Below are 7,178 nucleotides of genomic sequence, written 5' to 3'. Positions count from 1 at the left end.
GGGTCAAACGTGAAGCACATTAGTGCCGGTTTGAATTTGAGCCGGCACTAATGGTACCATTAGTGCCAGTTCGAACGACTATGCATTAATGCCGGTTCGTGTTGAACCTTTAGTACCGGTTCATGCCACGAACCGATACTAAAGGGGTGATGGCAGGCTGGCATCAGGCCGGGGCCCCACGATCACCTTTAGTACCGGTTCGTGTCACAAACCGGTACTAAAGGGCTAACCTTTAGTACCGGTTTGTGCCACGAACCGGTACTAAAGGGCTCTGGCCTATAGTACCGGTTTGTGACACAAACCGGCACTATAGGGCAATTTTCAAACTCTACCCCCCTCCCCCCGCGGTGTGTCGCCATTTCAGTTCTGAAAAAATCAAAAGAAAATGATAAAAACTTTAAAAAATAAAATCTTTCGAGAGGTAGTTATATTACTACATCTACTAGTTAGGAAAATTTGAAAACTTAAATTTGGACATGTTTTGCAAAAAGTGTAGGGAAAATATAAAACGGCTATAACTTTTGCATACGATGTCGGAAAAAACGTATAATATATCAAAATATTCAGCACGAAAATACGCATCCCATGGAGACGCCTACGGCCTGTTTGCAATATTTCAGAATCCTATAATTCCAAAACGAAAAAAAGATATGGTCAAATTTCAGTTTTTTTTAAAAAAAATTGGTTAAATCTGGTCAAACTACTTATTCAAGAAGTATTAATGTTACTACATAATTATTTAAGAATATTAGTGTTACTAAATAATTATTTCAATTTTTTAAATTTTGGTCAAATCTGGTCAAACTATGGTCAAACTTATTCAAGAAATATTAGTGTTACTAAATAATTACTGTTTTTTAGAATAATAGTTTCAAACTCAAACGGTGAAACGTGTGACCTAATGCTCAAGCTAAACTGCTGAGGGTTAATAGGATTGACAGCTTACATTTGTCAGGAAAACAACAAGTGCGGACTTGGAATGTAGGGGGAATAGAACTCTGAAGTTAAGCGTGCTCAGGCTGGGGGAGTGAGAGGATGGGTGACCGGCCGGGAAGTCAGGCGATTTGGAATGAGTGATCCACACTTGAGCAGTTAAGAGAGGTGATTAGAGACTAAATCATCAAATAATTCAGAAAAATTAAAAATCGAAAAAAATCAAAAAAAATTCCAAAATTCAAAAAAGAATTCAAAAAAAAACCTTTAGTACCAATTGGTAACACCAACCGGTACTAAAGGTCCCCCATACCAGGGCGCGAGCTCACACCACGTGGTGGCACTTTAGTGCCGGTTCGTGCCGAACCGGTACTAAAGGGGGGGGGGGCTTTAGTGTCCACCCCTAGTGTCGGTTATGGAACCGGCACTAAAGGCCCTTACGAACCGGCGCTAAAGCTCCGTTTTCTACTAGTGAATACTTGTAGTAGACAGTCCGGAAGTCGTCATGCTAAGGCCCCATAGGACGAGCGCATCAGAATAATCAGCCCGATGAAGATAAGCATAGATCGGAAGGATATAACCTGAAGAAACACTGATTTGGACGAACAAAGACCGTATTCGAGCGGATCCACTAAAGACAACGACCAAGTGAATCCTGCAAGATCCGCTGAAGACACACCTCCACCCGCCATCTGATGATGCTAGACGCACTGCTAGGACGGGGGCTAGGCGGGAAGAACCTCATTCCATTTTTAGGGAGCCACTACCTTCTTGTTTTCTTAAGTAAGACATAAACCCTAACAAAACTCAAAGAACCATATAAAAACAGAGTCCGCACTAAAAGCCATTTGTTTCAGTGATCACGGGCTTTGCTGGGAGCGTCAGAACTTTAACCATGGCATTGCCGTCGCAACACTGAAGAAAATCACGGTGGTGAAACCACCAAGCTAGAGAGGATTATATGACGAATAAATCCTCATAACAGTCTTCGACATTACCATTGCCATCATGGTGCATGTTGACAAGTATAGTCGTGTCAGCTACCATTCCCGGTTTTCCCTTCCCTCGGGCCAACTGGACCCGGAAGAATTCGTAGACGCCATGTACCATGGGGACGACATCTTTGCCGTCACCGGCCACAGATCCTGCTTCGCGTGGAATCCATTCAAATTCGGTAAGGTCTAAGAGCAACTCCAACGGACCCACTCAAACGGACGATGATTTCATCCGCCTTTTGTCCGTTTGAATCGGTGAGACGGACACGGATGCCCGCTTCCGCATTTGGGTCGGCGCCTACGCCTAACGCTGACCTCAGACCTATTTTGACGGCGCCAAAAAAAATGAGCGCATGCATATTTAAAAAAAGAGAAACAACATTAAATAAACATTAAAGCCGGCCACGAAGGCCGGCGAGAGTCCACGCGTCCACATTTGCATTTAAAAAATAAAAACAACCCAAACTACGAGGCGGCGCGCTGCCCTAGGCGTCGTCGTTGTCGTCCTCGGGGTCTGTGAGGTCGATGAGCGTCGGCGCCGGCCCGGCCCAGGCGAACGTCGTGTTCCAGAGCGCCGCCATGTCGGGCTGTGCCGACGCAGGCAGTGCCGGGCGGGGGGCTTTGCGGCCGCATGTGCAGCCGCGGCGTGGCGCGCCTCCTCCTCGGCCTCGCGCGCCTCCTCCTCGAGGTCGCGCTCGAGCATCTCCTCGTACTCGCCTTGACAGCGCTACTCTGCCAGCCGGCGCTGGCGCCACATCTCGAGGTAGGCCTGCTCCTGCGCCGGCGTCGCTCCCAGCCAAACCGGTGACGGGGACACCCACTCGCGCACCACTCCATTCCAGAAGAAGCGCGCGATGTGCTCGGGCTCGGGCTCCGGCTGCGGCTCCGGCTTGATGCGGGACGGTGGGGCCACCGGCGGCACCATGCTGTCGCCCGCTGCGGAGAGGGCAAGGGCATGCGCCATTGCCGCCTTGTAGCGGGCCTCCTCTTCCGCCTCTGCCGCCTCCGCTTTGCGCCACTCGTCCTCCTCGCTCTCCCGGTAGATGGCCGCAAGGGCCGCCTGGTCACTACTAGGAAAAGGCATGCTAGTGGCGCACCGAATTTGCCTTCTAATGGCGCACTACCGGTGCGCCACTAGCATCACGCCATTACAATTAAATTCTACCGGTGCGCTATTAGTATCTGGTGTTTTAATGGCGCACCACGTAGTGCGCCATTAGTATAGCCTGCAGTGCATCATTAGAATGCCTCCCAGGGGGGCATATGTACCCATGTGCTTTGGCATTCTAATGGCGCACCAGCAGTTAATGCGCCATTAGTGTGATGATCATAGTACGCCATTAGTGTCTTGTGTGGTGCGCCATTAGTATGAATATTAGGTTTTATTTTTTTTGCTTTTCTGATTTTTGCACAGGTTACAAAATATATTATTGGACAGAATATAGACAGTAGCACACAACAACATCAGATTCATCGAATACAATAGAAGATTAGTCTCCGAATACAATTCATCATATTAGTCTCCGAATTCAAAAGACCGAACAAAGATAAAACATTACAAGTCTCAAGACCGCGAGTATCGAGTTTTCCTTCACATTACAAGTCGATATCGATCATGTAAACTACCATCACATAGAAGAGAGCTGTGGTCATCACGATGAGCATCATCGCGATCAAACTGGTCTTCATCCGGTTCCTCCAACGCTCCCTCCTCTCTCCCGCTAGATAGCGGGCGTATCTACATTCGGCCTCCGCCTTAGTGGTGTACCCTTTGTAACTGTTACCGCTGAAACGGTGAACCTGTCTCCGACACTCCTCCCAGTCGTCGTAGACTCCGGGAAGCTTACCCTTGTACACGACATACGACGGCATCTCTATGCACAAGCCAAACAACAGACAATACATAAGCAATATGTAAGTATGCAACAAAAGGATCGGAAGAGAAAAACAAGACATTAATAGCACGATTCATGGTCCTACTAATAAATAGCATCGATTACATCTAAGTTGAACGACTGTCCAAACCAAAGAGACATACGAATTAATTAAAGTATAATTACAACATGAGCCAATCAATGTTTCAGAACTACACATCACTACTTTCGACTCGACTCATCGGACAGGAGCGTGGATGAAGCGCCGTCTGTCATGATGGTCATGAAATCGCGGTCGTTGTCACCCTGCATTTGTAGCGTTTCATCTTCTCACTATTGGACGGTTGATATCTGAGGAATAACTGCCCCGAGGTATGAAGGACATCTTGATGGATGATGTCCGCAAACTCCGACTGGATGCGAAAGAATTCTTGTCTGAGGTCCGCGTCCTGGACTGCCGACAAGCTTGCGGCCCAATTTTTGAGATTATCTGGTAGCAGAAGTTGATGATGGTCCCTTATGATTGCCCGCATGTGATGGAGGGCGTAGTAGGCATCCTTCTGACCGCCAGGCGGCTGCTTGACGCAGCAGAACTTTGTATTGTGTGAGAACATGTGCTTGCCGTACTTACGAACTGCCCTGGTGAAGGTGCCTCCAGATTTGGTGTAGCCGGGGAGAACATCATCAAGAACTTTCTTGACATTTGTGTAGTCTATGTTGGAGTTACGGTTCGGGTCGAAATACGTGGCCATGGAATATTTCGGGCTTAAGAGGATGAGTGTGCAATGTGTGTCACTGCACAGAACACGGAATATTAGAAAAAAAAAGAACGATCGAAATCTAAGAAATCATATGTTACGGGGCGGTTAAGGGATGACTTACTCGGGAAAGTAAGCCACAAGGAAGTTATCCTTATCTGGGTTTGCCAGAATGACGCCTTCGAGGTGTGAACTCGCAACTTGGCGGTTCCCAGCGCTGCTCATGTGCTTGGCACGCATGTAGAAGGGATCGACTATCACGATGTCCGGGGTCTTGTCTCTAATGATCCGCATCTCCATACTCAGCGAAAACAGCCGAACGAAGGTGTAGTGCAGCGGATGAAGGTTAAACATAGCAAAGATGTCATCAAACCGCAGGACGATCGTACCCCCGATGTCGCCATCCACAAAGCCCTTGCCCTCTGGCACCTTGGCCACGAAAACCGGGTACGTCACATCCTTCTCTCTGAGACGCCACTTCTCCAAAGAAAGAACACTGTCGTGCAGACTCCGTATAGCACCGGTTGCAGCATTCAGCATATTTGGCGGTAGCATCGCCCTACCCGCCACATGCACCCTCCTCGAGATATCCTTAGGTGAAGGTGGCCTGTCCTGAGCACGGATCGAACTCGGTGTCGGCTGGCTCGCACCGGCGCCCTTGTTAGTCTTTCGTTTCCGTCCCTTCTTCTTGATCTCCTGTAATGGGACCGAGTTCTGCTCACAGACCGCCTTCTTGAGCGTGTTGGGGCTGATAATATTTCGCACCTCAGCTATCTGAGGCTCGGTGAAGGCGGGAGCTGGAGGCGTGTCCTGAGAACTGAACGCCAGACGACGCCTATTGCAATTGGATTTCTCCGCCGTACCAGCTAGATCGCGGTGGTCTTGGTTGGGTTCTTGAGAAAGAGGCCCGCAGAACTCGTCAGCGTACCCATGTTCGGCAAAGTACTTATCAACGTTGGTAAATGTACCGTCATCGTTGTCGTCGCCGTCCGGATCCTGTGCCATAGGGCTATCCGGATCCTGTGCCATAGGGATGTCCGGCAGGTCCGGTAGCGTTGCGGCGTTCTTGCCATGGCTTGGCGCCGACACGACTGGCGGTCTTGTCTGTGGGGTGGTGTCCCCCGCCCCCAAATGAATCTGGCTCTTCGGCCAAAGCAGGGGCCAGTTTACGCAGGCGCGGAGGGTCATCTCATCTTCTTCGTCGGCCCCAGCGGGTCGAATCGGAGGTAACAGCTCGTCGCAGCCTGGCAGCACCCGAACCACTTCAACCCTATACATTGTGGGTGGCATCGGATTACCGTGGAACATGGGGTTGCCTGGTTGAACAATTCTGCCCTTGGCGACATCGACCAACTCGGCGCCCACGAAGTGCAGAAGAGTGCAAGGAACGTCGGCGGTGCCCTGCGAAAACATGTATAGGGCGTCAGGGATGCCCAGTCAAAGGCAAGGAGATGAAGTCATCGGTCGAGAGGCTTAGTTACCGTGATGCCGTCGAGCTCGGCTAATATCGAGGCACCGTCAACGGCGGGCGTGCAACTGACGGAGGGGGCGCTTGTTGGCGAGGTGCCGGCCGGCGTACACCCGGGTGCATTAAGCTCCAATGCCCGTGCCGGCGCCGGAGACACGAATACCGCCTCCGTCGGAGACACCAATGGCGCCGCCAGAGACACCAATGGCGCCGCCTGCGCGCTGTGTGAGTTGCTGGCCGTGAAGCTGGGAACCGGGGGAGGCCCCTGTTGGCCGCCCGCAATCCATGTCGTCAGCCTATGAATCAACGTAGGCACCATGGCGTTGAGCGTCGTTCCAAGTTGTTGTTGCACTTGCTCTTGGACAAGCTCCGGAATCCGCGCCACTTGTGCCTTGAGTTCTTCAACCTCGTGCGTCTGGCTTTCCGAGCTGGTCTTTTTCTCCTTCCGCACACCAGCGGTATAGTATAACCCCCATTTTGTGGACAAGCCTTTGCCGGCCACACGACCAGCTGACGTCGGCTTAGTGAGCTTATCCTTATTTTTCATTACGTTCAACGCCCTATTTAAAGGGGTGTCAAAAGGGGAGCTCTTAGACGACCCCGCGCTACTGCTTTCAGTGTCCTGCGAAAGGAACGTGAACCATTTAGAAATATTGGGGATTAATTAGAGTGCAACCATATGGAGCTAATTACGCGAGGGTGTATTCCTTACCAGAAGAAGGTCAAGCGCCCTGGTCTTCGGATCCGTGGTAAGCTCCTTTGTTATCGGGTCCTCCTTGTACCGGGCCCTGACATAGTTCCTGGTCTGCTTGTCACAGCTGTATTTCTCGAAGCGGGGCGGTAGGCCTTGCTCGGCACGCTCCGCGTCCTCCTTGTCCCATATAGGCTCCGCCACTCTGTAACCGCCGGGACCGAGTTTGTGTTCCCCTAAGTTCAACTCCCGCATTTCTTTCCCCCACTGACTTGATTCGGAGGTTGCACTGCTCTCGCACTTGATCTTGAACTCCTTGTACTCATCTTCGCTCATCAAAGGATATTTCGCCTTGATCTTCTCATAACTATCACCTTTATCAATCATTCTCTTCACCGCACTTCTCCAAGTAGACAGGGCCGTGCTCATCTTCGTGAGGGCGGCACTGTTCACTTTATT

Source organism: Triticum dicoccoides, chromosome 7A (genome assembly GCF_002162155.2).
Source record: "Triticum dicoccoides isolate Atlit2015 ecotype Zavitan chromosome 7A, WEW_v2.0, whole genome shotgun sequence".
Classification (NCBI taxonomy): Eukaryota; Viridiplantae; Streptophyta; class Magnoliopsida; order Poales; family Poaceae; genus Triticum; species Triticum dicoccoides.
The sequence above is the reverse complement of the archived record's forward strand: the minus strand, read 5'-3'. Positions refer to the sequence as shown.